We start from the raw sequence: 17,300 nt of genomic DNA on the forward strand, positions 1-17,300 counted from the left end.
CAAGGAGCATTGACGGCTTTCCAGAAATTACAAGAGGAGAAATGCTCATCATTATCCATTAAATTCCCCTCACTTTCCAGTTTGTTTTGTCTTTGTTCTGAAACAATAAGGGCCACTTCAGTTCAACAAAGCAAAATGGCAGGGTAAAAGATAAGAAATCATTGCAAACACAGCACAGAATAATCTTTGCTCTTCATTGTATGTTCCTTAAATAAACATCATGAATTGATGCAGATTAAGTACATGACTGAGAAAAAATAGTGCAAAGCATCACAAACAGAACACTGATATGAAGAAAGTATAAACCTGGTATTGTGATATTGAGAAACATAAATGCATTAATAAAAAAGACAAAAGTAAATGAGATTAGAAGATTAGTATCCAACTTTAGTAGGTAAACTATATCCAAAAAAGTAGCAAAAATGATGTGACACAGAAAAGGAATGACAATAATAGAGAAAATAAATACATAATATAAAGGGTCACAAAAGTCAGAATTTGCTTCTTTGAACAGATCAATTAATTAGGTAAGTTTCTGACAATGTTGGTTAAGAAAAAAGGAGAAGTCTCAAATAAACCATTCAAGTAATTAAAAAAGAAACATATTGGGGTGTCTGGGTGGCTCAGTTAGTTAAGCGTCCAACTCTTAGTTTTGGCTCAGGTCATGATCTCACGGGTTGTGGGACTGAGCCCTGCATTGAGATTCTCTGACCCTCTCACTCTCTGCCCCTTCCCCACTCACTTCCTCTCTCTCAAAATAAATAAATAAACATTAAAAAAGAGAGAAACATACTTATGGACAAGATAGAGATGAAAAGAAATTATGGTAGAATACAATAAATGCTGTATCCAAATATAATTGCAATGTGGACTAAATAAACAATTTTCTCTAAAACCTTAATTTATTAAAAGGAATTCAAGAAGATACAGGATTTCTAAATAGAAAATATCCAAAAACTGAGTAGTGTAAAAACATATGAAAATCTGAATATAAAAAAAATAAAAACACTAGATCAAGATGAATTTAATAAGTATGCGTTACTAAACATTTAGGTAATACAAATAGCCTCTTACAACATCTTTCAGAAAACAGAAAAGGAAAAAAAAAAGCCAAAGCCATGGAAACAGTTTGTGAAAGTAAAATTGTTTTTATTCACATACATACAAATATTAAAAATAAAAATCACCACACCAAATCCAGCAATCCTCAGAATTTATATCACAAACAAATGTCATTATATTAGAGATTAAAGGATAATTTTCCTCTAGGAAATTTACTATGACAAATCATTATATTGGAACATGTGAATGGATATCCGCAGATGTAGTTAGAATGAGGGGCTCCTCAGAAATAAGAATGATGGAGCATATTATATCATGGATAAATTTCTGAAATATTATGCAGAGTGAAAGAAGCCAGCTATGACAGATAGAGTACGTACTCAGACAGCTCACTTTAAAGGAAGTTCGTGAACAGGCGATATTTAATCAGATCAGCGCTACCTTGAGCCAATGCTAGGGGGTGATTTTTCCCATAAATACTTCCCTTCAGTTTGATTTCTTTTCATCTCCTCTGAGGTTTTAAATGAACTCTACTTCCATTTTTATTTCATTTTACCTGCATGCTTGATCTCATTGGCACCTCTGACTCTCTCATGGGTTTTTGTACTCATCTAACATGATGGGCTTAAATTATTCACAAAAGACCTCAACACTGAAGGACAAAATGAGCATATAGTATGATTAGAAACAGTGGGACAAAGGACACGATCATGACAGTGTACAAAATGTAAGACCCACTGTGGCAGACAGAGGTGATATTTTCTTCTCAGGAGAGAATCTTTGTTCATAACTATCAAAATTTGTAATTTGAAATGTCACAACTAAGGAGTTTATGTGGCCAATTACATAAAATGATACTAAATTTTCTGATCACATTAAAATGAGCACTGTGTTTATAATGAACAATGCTGTATTGTATGATTAAAAATGTGCTAAGAGGGTAAATATCATAGTAAGTACTCTTACCACAATAAAAAATATAACAATTCCTTGAACATAGCTATTGCTGTTTCATTTCCAAATGCTGACTGCTTTTTTTTTTTTTTTTAATTTATACCTGTTATTTTAGAATAATGGTATCTTGGTCCATTTGAGTTTTTATAACAAAACACCATAAACTGCGCAAATTGTAAACAATAGAAACTTATTTCTCACAGCTTTGGAAGCCGGGAAGTCCATGATCAAGGCACAGGTAGACTTGGTACCTGGTGAGAGCAAGCTTCTTGATTCATAGACACATCACTCTATGAGGTATAACCTCAGAAGCTGGAAGGATTTTGGGGCCTCTCCTGGAAGAGCACTAATCTCATTCATTAGGGCTCTTCCCTAATGACCTAATCACCCCCCAAAGGCCCCATCTCCTAATATCATCATGTAGGGGGTTAGGGTTCAATATATGAATTTGGGGAGCAAGTGAACACAAGCATTCAGTCCATAGCAGGTAGTCAATTAAGATTATGGACTGGATTACTGTTAATTTGGTATCAGAGAGTAGTTTGAAAGGGATTAGTCCACATCTGCCACTTAACAATATTGTGGGACAAATTCTATAACTCTTTTCATTGAAATTTGCTTATCTGTAAGGATAAGACAATAAAGCGACACAGCAAGGTCATGAATAGGATTGAATGTACATAAACCACTTGATATCACACCTGAAACCAAAGAATACTCATTAAGTGAAAGCAATATTATTTTTGAATTTTTAAAAAATGTTTTTATTTATTTCTGAGAGAGAGAGAGAGAGAGAGAAAGAGTGTGAACAGGGGAGGGTCAGAGAGAGAGGGAGACACAGAATCTGAAACAGGCTCCAGGCTCTGAGCTAGCTATCAGCACAGAGCCAATGTGGGGCTCCAACCCATGAACCATGAGATCATGACCTGAGCTGAAGTCAGATGCTTAACCGACTGAGCCACCCAGGTGCCCTTTGAAAGTAATATTTTGACAATAACAATAATAGTAATAATAAACTATTTTTTTCAACCTAACCTATATCTTCATCCTTGAATCGAATCAGTTTTAGAAAACGATAGTCAATGATTCTGTTAAAATATCTTCTCTATTTTCACAATGTTTTAAGAAAATAATTAATGGGTTCCAAATAAGAATATTAACTTTTGATATATAAACGTCAAATAAACTTAATGCAATAAATTGTGGATATAGTCACCGTTTGCTTAGTCATAACATGAGTCTGTAGAGGTTGGGGTTTGGAAGTCAGGAAACTCGAATCTTTGAGACCTAGAGAGAGAGCAGTTGTTTATCTTTTTGCTATTCTGAATTTCCGTCATGTGAATGCACCACATATTTAAAATACCAACAATAAACCAACTATCATGACAAGGACAACAATAATAATTTGAAAACACAATAATGCTGTTTGGCTGAGCCGTCTTCCCAAGATGCCTGCATTTCTTCAAAAGAAGAGTTTTGGGAAATATTATAATAGCTGCTTTGTGGAGCATTTCTGATTGTGTTTCCACACTGCCACAACACTTTGTTTCCCAGGCAATACTCAGGGAGACAAATACAGCTCTGTTTGCCATTAATATCTCGACACTGGATGTCACCGGTATGCCCGTTCACATGGGATATGAAGATATTTTGCTTCCATGTTTATGTTACCATGTTTCTTTTTTTTTTCCAAATGTGTCATGTTTGTATTTATCCTTAGTATATAAATACTTGACAATGTATTACTTTGTACATTCAGCCTACCCCATTCAATGGAGAGCTTCCCGCTCCAGGGAAGAAATGCACCCGTCAGATGAATTCAAGCTAGATCATCCCAGTTCAAGCTGAAAGAATATTCTTCTATAAAAATCCTTCTTATTCTTGTCTTTTCCAATTGCTTATAAGGTCAGTCTTATAACCGAATAAATTAATTAAGCCAATTAAAATATAATTTAAGGTTATAAAAGGGAAACTTCTATTAAAATACTTTTTTAATGTTTTATTTATTTCTGAGAGAGAGAGAGAGAGAGAGAGAGAGAGAGAGAGAGCTCACGTGAGGAAGAGAGGGTCAGAAAGAGAGGGAGACATAGAATCCGAAACAGGCTCAAGGCTCTGAGCTGGATGTCAGCACAGAACCCGATGCAGGGCTCAAACCCATGAACCATGAGATCATGACCTGAGCCGAAGTTGGATACTTAACTGAGCCACCCAGACACCCCATTAAAATACTTTTTAAAAGTAAAGTAGTCCATGGAAGGTAATTAATCCAACCAAAGTTTAGTGACACTTTATCTGCACTTCAAGTGGTAACTTTCTATTTTTTGTTACATAGGACATAGAGAATGATCCTGTCCATCCTCCTCTGCCCATTCACTTGTTTACAGTAAAATCAAAATGTTAACTTTCAGCTCAACAAAGTGAGGAGCAGAGGAGAAAGACAGAATGAAGAGCTCTGAATTGAAGATCTGGAGATCTGGGGTCTATTCCATGTGTGCCAGGACTTAACTTTTGTCATTTTGGCAATTAGGCTTGTTGAGGTTAAGTTTCCTCATTTGCAAAAGCAGAGTATGCTAAAAGAACTCAGGGGTTGTTTTCAGAGCTAAATTTGAAGTCATACAGGGAAAACTAGAGTCAATAAGCAAAATTCTGTTCTGCTGATCTCGAGTCCCATTTGGTCAGTGCTCAAAACCTCCATTCTTTTACACTGGCACTGTTGAAAAATAGACATCATATCTGATAATATTCCCAAGCATTCTCTGCAGTTTGAAATTAAAGGACATTTGACACATTTTATATTGATATTGACTTTTTTTCTTTTTAATAAACTGGAGACCTCTCTTAAGTTTGCAAAAGTCAATAATTTGATAACATGCTATAATCCTCCTTAAACTGATTTCTTAGAAAGTTGTGTTCTAGTTGGTTGCAAGTGTTATCTGAGAACACAAAAGATTCATTGAGGCCTGTAAGACTGACTAATCATTACTAAATATTTTTCAGGATAGAACAACAACAACAACAAAAAGAATTTGAGACACATTTTTTATACAATACTCATGAACATGTGTCATGCACAAATGCACACATACACAGTTTATTACTTTATCTTAAACATTTCAAATTACACTAAGAAATACAATTTTATTCTGAACACATTAAATGTGTAGAAGTCTACTAAAATGATATCATGTCAATGGATTCAATTCCATGTATATCATGTATATCCCAGAGATATCCTTAATAGAGGAATTCATGCCCCCCTTCCACATAATAGGTATAAACTTCAATTTCTCCATTAATAGTAATTTATGTGGTTATAGAGCCAAATGATGTGTCATAGTTTGATAATTACAGAAAGCCCATTTCTTTAGAGATTGTTTTTAAGAAACTGAAGCAAAATTGTGAATAGTTTTTTGACAATAGACGTACGCATAGGCATTTATAGGAGCTATTCTTATTTAAAATTAAAAAGAGCAATTTACATGATTATCATACAAGTGTAAATATTATATAATCATATATACACATATGCATATACAATTATTGCACATACGTATATATGCACACATTTCTACACAATAACTTTTATATATCCATTACATAATCATCCTGAGTTATTCACTTATTCTTCTAAATTACAATTCAGCCTGCGAGTTCATCAGGATGTATTTCTGTTCAGAGGAAAAAGCTCTACTGCAAATTGAGTTTGCCTGACTTTCAACTGGCAATTATCTACTAACCTCGCCATAAATACAATGGTTGAGAAATTGGCACCATACTGTGGCTTTGATACAGGATAGAACAGTGTCACAGAAAAGCAAGATAATAGGGCATCTTCTAAAGAGTTTTTCTCTTTAATGGGGAAATATTTAAAAGGTGTATGAAGTAAAATCTTAACTGTTTCTCTGCATCCCAATCCCTGAGTTCATCCATTGTTAACAGATTGGCATATGTCATTCCACATCCTTACCTTTGCTCATATAAACCTATACCAACACACACACACACACACACACACACACACACACAGATCATTTATTTATTGTTTGGCTGTTGCTCGCTGAACTATTATTGTGTTAGTTGCTAGAAGCAGAAAGTATTCCAACAGATCTCATGAAAATTCACTGGCAAGAGAATTCGGTCCTTGGGTAAAGATTAGAGAAGCATGTAGGACGTAGAACTGAAAGGAGTAATGAGCAAATGAGTGTGGGAGTAGAGAGGATAGAAAACAGTGACTGGGTCAACGCCGTTTGCATTTTGAACAGAAGTATAAAAGAGGAGCGGAGCTGATAAGCAAATATGACTGTTCTGTTTTGCATGTGTTTATAGGAATGATCGGGAAAATATGTTAAAGAGGTATTTAAATAGTTTAAGGAAACATTTAACTCCTAAAATTCATAAAAAAGGAGTTTATGTTTAACTGATCATGCACTTGGGTTGACATAATTTGACAAATTATTAAATCTCCGTTTCATTTACCAACATGAGATCCATCTGATGTAACCAGATCATTGAAAGGATAGGACTGTGTAAACTAAATAAAAACTTAAAGCTTAGAACACAATACACTTAATTTTCTTGTTCAACTTAGAGTTAAAAATATCAATATTAGTCAATTGAGCCTAGATAATAATTTTTTAACAACTATATGATTTTGTTGTATTGAAACAAATCAGCTTCTACTAATTCTACAGAAAATTTCATGAAAAACAAGTGTTTTAATCCCAAACTGGTTATATCCCATATGTTTCCTTGTGAATATGCAAGCCAATGTTTTAATTAAAAGAAGTTGTATATTTGGATCCATATATTTTCATTTGGAGACCCATAAACACAGGACTAGCATTTGAGCTTAGTGTGAAACACTTCTATCGTCTTCACTCTGAGCCATTTAATTTAATTTTTTTTTTAATCTGAGAGAGAGAGAGAGAGAGAGAGAGAGAAAGCATTCATGAGCAAGGGGCTGGATCTCACAACCATGAGATCATGACATGAGCTGAAATCAAGAGTCAGATGGTTAACCAACTGAGCCACCAGGCATCCTGCTCTGAGCCGTTTTAGATAGCTTTATCACCACAGAATATACGTAATACAAATGGAGTCCAATTCTTGATAATTAGATATAAGTCTGTTCCACATGCATATAGCATTCCTGTGCAAATTCAGAAAAGGCTTTCTTCCTTTTCTCTAGGAAGACAAAATGCTGTAAAATAACAGGTCAGCAACTGAAAGTTACCTTGTACAAATTTTGAAAGGTTTTATTTATTTTATTTACTTATTTGTTTCTTTTCTTAAGGTGTAACTGACATATAGCATTGTATTAGTTTCAGGTGTACAACATAATGTTTCAGTATATGGATATTGTGAAATGATCACCACAGTAAGTCTAATTAGCATACATCACCACACAATTTTTGGGAAGAGTTTGAGGACAGATATTAAATATTCTTTGAGTGTTTGGTAGAATTCACCAGTGAAACTGTCTGGTCCTGGATTTTTGTTTGTTGGGAATCTTTTGATTACTGAATTAATCTCTACTGGTAATCAGTCGATGCAGATTTCCTATTTATTCATGATTCAGTTTCTAGAAATTTATCCATTTCTTCTTGGTTGTCCAATATGTTGTCATATAATTATTCATAGTAGTTAACTATGATCATTTGTATTTCTTTGGGATCAGTAGTAACTTCTTTTTCATTTCTGATTTTACTTGATTGCTCTCTCAATCTCTCCTCTTTGTGAATGTAGCTAAAATTTTGTCAATTATGTTTATCTTTTCAGAGAACTGGCTCTTAGTTTCATTTTCTATAATCGTTTCCATCTCTATTTCATTTATTTCCACTCTGATCCTTATTTTCTTTCTTTCTACTAAGTTTGAGGATGATTGAACAATCAAGGTTACTAATTTTAAAATGAATTTCCTCAAATTAAAGAAATAAAACTTGGACTGTGGAATTTGAACTATCTTCTTCAAAAAGTATGAATCTATTTTAACTTAATTTCACAGGAATACCTGAGGATTAAATATAATAGCTACCTCATCTACTTCAAAAGACTATTGAAAGAATCAATTAAGATGACACCGGACTATGTATCTGAAAAGTAAAAAAGCCTTTACAAACCAAAAGTACCATACAAAGTAAGATTATTTTTCATAATAATATGAACAATTCTTTGTTTCATTCATCTTAAAGGCATTCAATTAAAGTAAGTCCAGATAAAATGAAAATGAGCTTATTTTATATTGCTTATCAGCTAAAAATAGTGTACATGCATCTAGCAATGAATTTGACCTTTTTAATAAATGGAAAGGGTTTCAATAAATAAATATGAATAGGGAATAGTTCTTTGTCCAGGAGAAATGAAAAAGATGATCACTCTTACCACTCTTATTTTGAAATTGATATTTCTGGCAACAAAAGAAATCATTTCAGCAGTGCCCACTCTGAGACATATCTTCTTGGTGAACTATGAGTCAGACAAAGTTAACTTATTCTTAACAGTCACCTTTGATTTTGCTCTGCTTATTTTAATTCAATTTTTTTCTAAGTTGTAGTAAATGGTCTAAAAACATTTTTAAATGCTCTATATCCATGGTATCAATGTCAATGGCTATGATTAGGAAAATTTGAGTTGCATGAAGAATAAACCTGATCTTTGAAAGAATTTCCAGGGACACCTGGGTGACTCTATGTTAGTTAAGCATCCAACTCCGGCTCAGGTCATGATGTCTCAGTTCATGGGTTTGAGCCACATGTTGGGCTCTGAGGTGACAGCTCAGAACCTGGAGCCTGCTTCGGATTCTGTCTCCCCATCTCTCTCTGTCCCTCCTCTGCTTGTGCTCTCTCTATCTCTTTCAAAAATAGATGAATAAACATTAAAAAATAAAATAATCTCCAGGAATAACAACTAGTATTTTAAGTAAAGTGAAATCTTAACATTTGAATCAGTAATCAATGTTTAAGTTTCTTTTTTATTCTAAATAGATATTTAGGTTGCAATACAAAAGCAAAGTTTTTAAAAGAATGCCATCAATGATAGTTGTTCACAAATCTCACATTTACATTCAGTCATAAAATTTTAAAGGCTATCAAGCAAATGGGACTCAGTTAAAGATATTGTTATTTATTTGACAATTGTCTGACATGTTGTTTGCTTCTAACAGCAACAGTGATGAGATGTTACATTCAAGATTAAGTAATAAAAGATTATGACATCCATCTTGTTTTCACATTTGCATTCTCTCTCTCTCTCTCTCTCTCTCTCTCCTCTCTTTCTGGCTCTTTCATACTAACTCCGATGAAGCAAGCTGTCATCTTATGAGCTGCTCTATTGGGAGGCCCATATTGCAAAGAACTGGGGAGGGAAGTCCTTGGCTAATAGTCAGTGAGGCACTGAGGTCTCCAGTCCAAGGGTGATTGGGGAACTTAATCCTACCAAAACCAGGTGAGTGGATGTAGAAGGGAATCCTTCCCCAGTCGGTTCTTCAGCTGATACCACAGCTCCAGTCACCACTCTGAGTTGGTCTTTCGAGGGAAACTGAAGCAAAGGATTTATTCAGCCAAGCTGTGTCTGGATTTACGACTCCCAGACTATAGAATAATAAATATATGTTGTTTTAAGCTGTTACATTTTGAAATAATTTGTCACATAGCAATAGACCACTAATATTAGCATGGAAGTAAAAAACACAAATAAGGTGGCAGAAAAAATCCAAACATACCCTTGATAGAGAAAAATACATGTGTGCGTATCTATGTATCATTCTACGTATGTAAATTACATATAAAAATAAATTACATATATATATTTACCTATATTTTATATCTATATTATGTGTATCTATATATGAGAGACTGAGAGAGACAGAATGACACTGTGTATGTTGGAATCCAGTTATTCAGGTTTACATAAGACACACTGAAAAAAACGGAATTGTTGAAAATAAAGAAAAAGAAGAAATCACATCCAGACTTACATCCAGAAGATACTAAGCAAAAGTATGTACAATATTTATAGGAGATATTATATTAGCAAAATATAGTTCAAATCCATAGCAAGCTCCTCCCAACATCCTTAATACTACATATGCTATAAAATGCCACTTTGTTGTTTTTTCCCTCACTGAAATGAAGCATTAAGTCTAGCTTTATTTGACTATCAGTGTTTTCCTGCTGGTTTTAGATAAAGAGTACCAACAGTATCTTTCAAAATTTAATAGTTAAGGCTGCCAATATTATTATCAGTAACATATCTTTAAGCACTTTGACATCAGCAAGCTAGATGGAGAGAAGGATATGTTTTAAAGTAGGAAATCATACATTAAAACTGGGAATTAAGACATCTAATCTGTCTACTCAAATGTATCCCTCAAATCCAAAGTCTTCACATAAAGAAGATGTTGATAAGTTGCTAAAATATGTGTTAGAACTTAGTACATTTTAACTGGATCAACATTAACTGGCATCCTGGCTTAAAATGAAAACACTGCCATTTAAAAAACTTTGTCAGAGATGTTTTAAGAGAACAGTGATAACTAAGTTCAAGTCAACTAATCTGAGGAGGCACTGGAAGCTTTCGGGTTCAATTTACTCTCTTTTTTGTTTTCTTCAATATTTTTGTGACTTAACAAGTGTTTTCCCAGCAGAATAAAATGGTGTGGCATTTGTCCCCATTTAAATTGACAAAGTTATTTTTTTCTTCTTAAATGGGTAGTACAAATCTGTATTAAATAAATTCTATAGGACTTGGGTTTTATGTAAATGTTCATACTAGTAAATAGACGTGGTTATTCTAGATGTTGGTATGTTTTTCTAATAACTGACTTCAAATGCAGTCATTTGTCACATTTTTTCCTAAACACTCAAAAATAAAATTAGGATAAGTATCTAGTGGTATTGTTTCCTAATGCTTTAGTCTAAATTTAATCTTCCTAAGTGTAACAAATAGGCAATGTTTTCATATAGTAATCTATATCTTCAGTTTTTACTTTGTTGAAAATTTATTTTTAATAGTTGTTAAAATTTAACTTTTCATACATTAATTAATATCCTTAGGATGAAACACACAGCCAGATCTGCAGTAACATGACATGTATCCCAGAGATTTGTGCCCAGAGATTTGTGTGAAATTAAGAATAAAACTTTGGAAAGTATGAGAAAAAATGGGGTTAGGAGCACAATGCTCAAAATCTATGTGGTACATATAAGACAGTAGAGAACTAATAAAAACAGCAACATTTTACATATTAAATTGTTTAAAAATTTATAAATTCTATAATAAATATGACACTTTTCCTGGGGAAAGATTGGAAGTGGTTATCAGAAGGGTTATAGCTTGTGAATTTTTGTGAAGTGATAACAGAAGGTTATCTGAAAGAAGATGGAAATTTCTAACACTCGATGTGAATGGGTGTGGTTTATAACATGCACTATAAGCACTATAAGCTAAGGTAGCCTGTGTGTATGTTATGGGGTTGGTGCTGTTCGGTTCAGCTAGATACACTGCTCCACTTTATCTAGTGTTTCTTGCAGAAATCATGCATAAACAAACATCAAAATCATATTATACTCAAATTGTTCCTTAATCTGAGTCACATTTGAACAAATTCGTGTTTTCCAAAACAGGAGTTGAGGCAAAACTGACTGTAATACCTTTCTACTTGGATTTCAGAATCATAAAGTTTGAAAGCTAATGAAAACTTCCATCTTTTAATATTTTTCTCACTTTGCTTTCTTGTGTGACTTATTCTGTAATGGAAGAGTGTCGGAGACTGAAACTGCACAGGTCATTCCTGATGGCAAGGCCCAGGTAAAAACCTGTGGGAAAGGACTGCAAAGCAGTCAGAAGAATCCCCAAAAGAATTCTTCCTCTCTGCTTAGTCTGTGCCTTTTACTGTCACCTCCACTGTTAGTCTATTCTAGGGTTAATATGAAACTAGAATTGCCTAAAGTTCCCCCTCTTCCTCCAAAATGGAATGTACCTAAATATCATGCCCGTCCCTTCAATAGGATGTTGTCTTATGCTTATTGTAGTAACTGGCAAAATTGGGGACAGTCTGGTATGTATGGGGTTTATAAGAGACCTGGAACTCATTTTCCTTGTAGGGGTCTAATTGCCAATAATACTACATATTATGCCTTAAGCAGAGACAAAACAAAACTTATTAGTTTTACAAGACTTTCTTGGAAAAGTGTTAGAGAAATATTTGCCTGTTGCCCCTGGCCTCAAGCCCATGAGGCAACTTACAGATTGTTCTGGTCAAAGAATGAGACCTGTAAATGAAGAGACCAAACTCTAGCTGATTCACGTGAAACAATTCCACATGTCTTCTGTGATAAATGTTGATATTGTTCTTTCTTAGTAAGGGGTTGTGAAAGTCTATCATCTATAACCGCGGGTACAAGTATATCTTGTTCTTGCTAGCCCACTAAACTTAAACAGTTAAAGGGCACTTTTTTCTCATGTATTCTGGTTATATGCTTCACTTGTTTCCTGCCATGTGTAGTAAAGACTATGTAGAACTTTGTTATGACTACCTGGTTAAATTTTATCAATTTAAGTAGAAATCTTGTACCGTGAAATCACTGTTTCTAAGAACATTTAGAAATGTTAAGTCCCATGACTGCTTTCTAAAAATGTAGATTGTTTAAGCATGATTGTTTGGATTTGCTATAAGAATCCTAAACTGAAAAATAAATTGGAGCAGTCCACCTGAAGAGGCTGGCTCTGTGTCTTCTTCGCCGACTCCAACCCTCACCCTTCGGGTCAGCCCTGGGTTGCAGAGGCTGGACCCCTGCAGAAGAGTATTTCTGATCTTTCCAAATTTTATTTAAGCTCTGGTAATATAACAGATCTGCTCTCAGTAATAAACCACTTTAGCACATTTGTTACCAGTATTTCTTTGGCCTTGAGATTCCTGTCTTGTTCCTGAATACATGATTTCACATTATACACTGTTCTAGTAACTTGTTTCTTTCTCCATATTTTGAACCACATACACAATCATAATAGTGCTAATGATCAAGGTAGGCAAGAAACATCTGCAAGCAGATGATACAAAATTGCCTATTGGGGGAAAACAGAAATACTATTGTTGAATGACTCAGATGTTCATCTTCATCAATATAGGAAACAGGAAGCTAACTGTAAGATGATTTCATTCACTTTGTCAGACATAAAAGATTTGTCTAGAGGCGCCTGGGTGGCTCAGTCGGTTAAGCGTCTGACTTCGGCTCAGGTCATGATCTCACAGTTTGTGGGTTTGAGTCCCTGTGTCGGGTTCTGTGCTGACAGCTGGCTCAGAGCTTGGAGCCTGCTTCAGATTCTGTATCTTCCTCTCTCTCTGACCCTCCCCTGCTCATGCTGTTTCTCTCTCTCACACACAAATAATTAAAAACTTAAAAAAAAAGATTTGTCTAAAAATGGGCCGGTTATCTAATTATTGCAGAAATTAAGTGTTGTAGATTAATTGCAGTAAAACTATGTTATCATGATCATTATAATAAATAATAATAAGTAATAAATAACCCATGTATATTTTAATGGGACTAAGATTTATTTTAAAATAAGCAGAACACTAAAGATTAGAAAGAAGTATTTCAAAATGTTACCAGTGATTACTCTGAGTTGGCTTACCTAAGTTTAATTTTTGGAAATTTTTAACTTCTTAATTTTGGCTTTGTAATTTATTTATCTCCACCTTACCTTTATTAAAAATGAAAACAATTAAAATTCTTAAAATATGTGAAGCTCAAAATCATCTGTTAAAGTACAATTTTGCCTAATCACTATTTTATTTCCATGGCTCTCCATCAGGGTCCCAGGATAAGAGTGTGGCGATTGCACTCTGTCTGCATTTGCTATGGAATCAAATGGGAAAGTGAGAAGGTCAATATTCACAGCCACTTAGATGAAAATCAAGAAATGCCACGAGCACATCATACATTACATTAAGTTCATAGATTGCTATTGTAACACCTATAATGATTGATGCCACTACTTTGAGTTTAATTTAATTTAATTTTTTATAGTTTATTTTTGAGACAGAGAGAAACAGAGCACGAGTGGTGGAGGAGCAGAGAGAGAGAGACACACAGAATCTGAAACAGGCTCCAGGCTCTGAGCTGTCAGCACAGAACCCAATGCGGGGCTCGAACCCATGAACTGTGAGATCATGACCTGAGTCGAAGTTGGATGCCTAACAGACTGAGTCACCCAGGTGCCCCTATGAGTTTAATTTTAAAATTTAGTTTCAATTTCATAAGTTTCTGCTATACTGCAGAACCCTTTTGATGGTTTCCTCTTTACTAGCAACAGTTTCCTCATGATTTGTATTGTGTATACTCATACTGTATTTATTTTAATTCTCTTTAAAGTTCACTCTCAAATTTTGAGCTCTGCTCCTTGGGACATGCATGCCAGCTGAATTTTATAAAAACATAATACTCTAATCAAATTTTTATGCATTTTAAACTTAATTTAGGCTCTGATCATAGCTTCTCTCTTGAAACTAATATAACAATTGAAAAAGAAAAAGTTTATTGCGTTATGCTGAATCTCTCTCTCAGGTACTTTCCAAGAGCCTTAATAAGTTATGTGACAAAACTTTCATTAGAAACACTACCAAATGATCCAAGAGAATGTCTTCAGTTCTACAATGATGATCTAATCAGTACCTTCCTATAGAAAAAGACTATTGATTTGTTCTTGACCTCTCAGCAATTGTTTTGTTTTGTTTTTTAATTTCTTCATCCAGTATCTGATGTCTAAACTGTCACTTCTCTCTTTGAGGTCATTCAGATGATCTAAAAATGCTATACCATGAGACAGCCAAGAATTAAAAAAAAAAAAAAGAGTAAAAAGCATTTCTCATGTACTTTGAAATCCCCAAAACTCTTGAGAAAAATTTAGGTTCATAGTACTTCAGATATAATAAGATTTCATGAAAGAAAGATCATCTTTTTACAAGCTTTATATTCTTTACAAATACTAGGAAGGGAAGCAGGATTTTTATGAAATGAGCCAAGAAATGATGGATAATTTTGTGATTTTGCCAGGTGATTATGATGAATGTAATAACCTGCAGACTGAAAATAAGATAAGATAATATAAGAAGGGTTTGTAAAAGGGATGAATAAAGGAGACACTCAAGGAATTCATAACGTATATATAACACCTAAAGTGTCCTTTTTTTCCCTTAAGAGTCCATTTCAGTTAAGAATTAGAGGGAATTCTAAGCAATTATAAGTAGGTCTCAAATTTTTTCTATTGAAGAAAGAAAAAAACTTGATAAATAGAAAAGGAAGAAAATAGAAAAGGAAGAAAAAATTACTTGACAAAAATCATTACAATGGAATAAATTAAGTCAGTCCATCTTAACTTCCTTGAATTCCTAGTTACTTTGCCCATTTTGTGTGGCTTTGTCTGAAAAAGCCATTTGTAGTAATTATTTCTAAATCATGTTTAAAACAAAGTTGGTTAATAGACTAAGAGTTTGAAACTATTTTTGGAAGGCTGACCACTGGACATTTTCAAAAGACTGAATATTTCAGCTTTAACCCTTTTCCCTGGTAATATGAGCATTTCATAAACGATTTTCCCCTATAGAAAGATGAATCCCCCCACAACAAAAGAGGAAAATGTCTTGCAATGCAGTGATCATTATATTGCAAAAGGTGTCAAATTTAAATCAATGTTGGCCTGTTCTTCACTGTTTTTGCTGGAATGAGTTTTAATAGTAACTTTTACATAGAAATCCTGGGATTTTGGACTCAACCTGCACATAAATTGGCACACGTTATTTCACTGTCATTAAACTGACCATATAAATTTCTCTGTTGTTAATGCAGTTAGTTTGTTAGAAGATACAATTATAGCCCTGGTCAAACTGCACACCACCCTTTCTCTCCTTTAGACCTGGCCAACAATAATCATAACTACAAAAAGAAAAATTGCATTAGTAGCCAGCATTAGGAACATTAAGGATGCAGTCTTGATTCTCCCTATTAGAAAGAATGTGTTTCTGGACTAGATAATAAGATTTAGGCTTTCTTTGTAAGCAAATCATGTAACCTCTCTGAGCCTCAGTTTCCTTATCAGCAACTGGGGTTGGTGTGAGGATTACCTTGTTTGATTCGTATAAAGTGCTTAGAGCAATGTTTGACACTAATTCAGCACCCACCCCATCAAATGTTAGTGATTATAAACTTGACTTCCAAGATAGTATAAAAAAGCATTGCTTTGAATGGGAAAGATATACTATATATTAATAACTTGTGACTCACTCAATAAAGGTTGACTTTTTTGGATGATTGACATCTCAAGTACAAAAAAGATGTACCACCTCGAGTAAAAGAATTTTTAATATAGTTTGTCTTTTTTAAAATAAAATATAATTGGCATATAACATAAGGCTTATTTTTCTGGTGACCAGTACCACTAAACATCAGTAATACATATTACAGTACTTTAAAAAAATACTAGATTGCGTTCTGTAGGATGAATTTGAAACCTTTACAGTGGATGATTTCAGCACTATTTCTATAAAGAAACATGGCTACATCTTTACTCTGGGAAGAAATAGGTATTTCATAGCTTATATGCACTAGTCCAAGCTACTAAAAATTGGCTTTGAATGGGAAAAACAAAAACAAAAGTAAAACCACTTTCTTCTACTTGCTTCCATACAAGTGCTCTCTGTTGCTGCTTTCAGTCTTAGACATCAGGGTTGGGAGAACTCAGCTCCATCTCAAGTTGCAGCAGGGGCAAACTGCTGGGATTTTAACACACACACTGCCATCACCTAGACCCACCTCTCTACCCTAGGTCAGCATATTTGCAGAGGCAGGAGGCAGCCCATATGCAATACCAGCTGAAGAATGACTGAAACTTGGAATCAAAATGAATGAGCTCTCATTGAAGTTTTACCATAAAAATATATTTGAACACTGAAAAGTCCTTCCATTTTGTTTATATCAGCAAGTCTGGTGAGCTATGGACACAATTTCCAAATCTTACATAAGCAATAGCCTCTCTGACCAAGCAAATTCTCATTTTGATTCAACATTTCTTATTATAACGCTACGCAGAGACGCCATGGACTCCGGCTTCCACCTCTTTGCATCCGTGGTCCAGAATTGCCCATCTCATTTGCTTCACTTTCCTCCAGGTTCCCAGTCACCTTGTCCCGTGCCCCAGTGTCCGCTGGCAAGTATTTTATATGTTTCCCAGTTTCTGTTTATATTGGGAGGCTAAGCTCCGTGACTGTAGCTCCATTATGGCCAGAA

Source organism: Crocuta crocuta, unplaced genomic scaffold (assembly GCF_008692635.1).
Source record: "Crocuta crocuta isolate KB4526 unplaced genomic scaffold, BGI_CrCroc_1.0 scaffold11, whole genome shotgun sequence".
Taxonomy (NCBI): Eukaryota; Metazoa; Chordata; class Mammalia; order Carnivora; family Hyaenidae; genus Crocuta; species Crocuta crocuta.